Below are 662 nucleotides of genomic sequence, written 5' to 3'. Positions count from 1 at the left end.
CTACTGGGCCAGCCTAGAAGCATCTATCACCAAGTTGCAAGAGACTATGGAGCAACTTAAGGAAGAACAGCAGAATCAGAACTGCATGCTCTGCAAATTGCTGAAGGAACAAGAGAAGCAGGGGCGTGAAGTTCAAGAACTGAAACGCCAAAAATTCTCCCCTCAACTTGAGGGAGCATCCACTTTTCAAAATTAAGGTTGTTGAGTCCTAACTCTGTGAAAACCTCTATCATTAGGAGCCTATCTAAATTTTTTGTTTTCTATTTTTTTAGTCTCATCTTATATCTATTTTTGAGTCTTATTCTTAATTCATAATTAATAAAATTTAAAATTCATGTCTTAAAGCTATAAATGCCCTATGAATCCATCACCTCTCTTAAATGAAAAATGCTCTAATCATAAAAGAACAAGAAGTACAGGATTTCGAAATTATCCTTGAAACTAGTTGAATTAGTTTGATGTGGTGACAATGATTTTTGTTTTTCCGAATGAATGCTTGAACAGTGCATATGTCTTTTGAATTTGCTGTTTTGAGAATGTTAAAATTGTTGGCTCTTGAAAGAATGAAGGAAAAAAGAGAACTGTTATTGAGGATCTGAAAAAAATTATCAAATTGATTCTTGAAGCAAGAAAAAGCAAAAAAAAAAGAGAAAAAAAGAAAG

This window comes from Arachis duranensis, chromosome 4 (assembly GCF_000817695.3).
Source record: "Arachis duranensis cultivar V14167 chromosome 4, aradu.V14167.gnm2.J7QH, whole genome shotgun sequence".
Lineage (NCBI taxonomy): Eukaryota > Viridiplantae > Streptophyta > Magnoliopsida > Fabales > Fabaceae > Arachis > Arachis duranensis.
Note: the sequence above shows the minus strand (reverse complement) of the source record.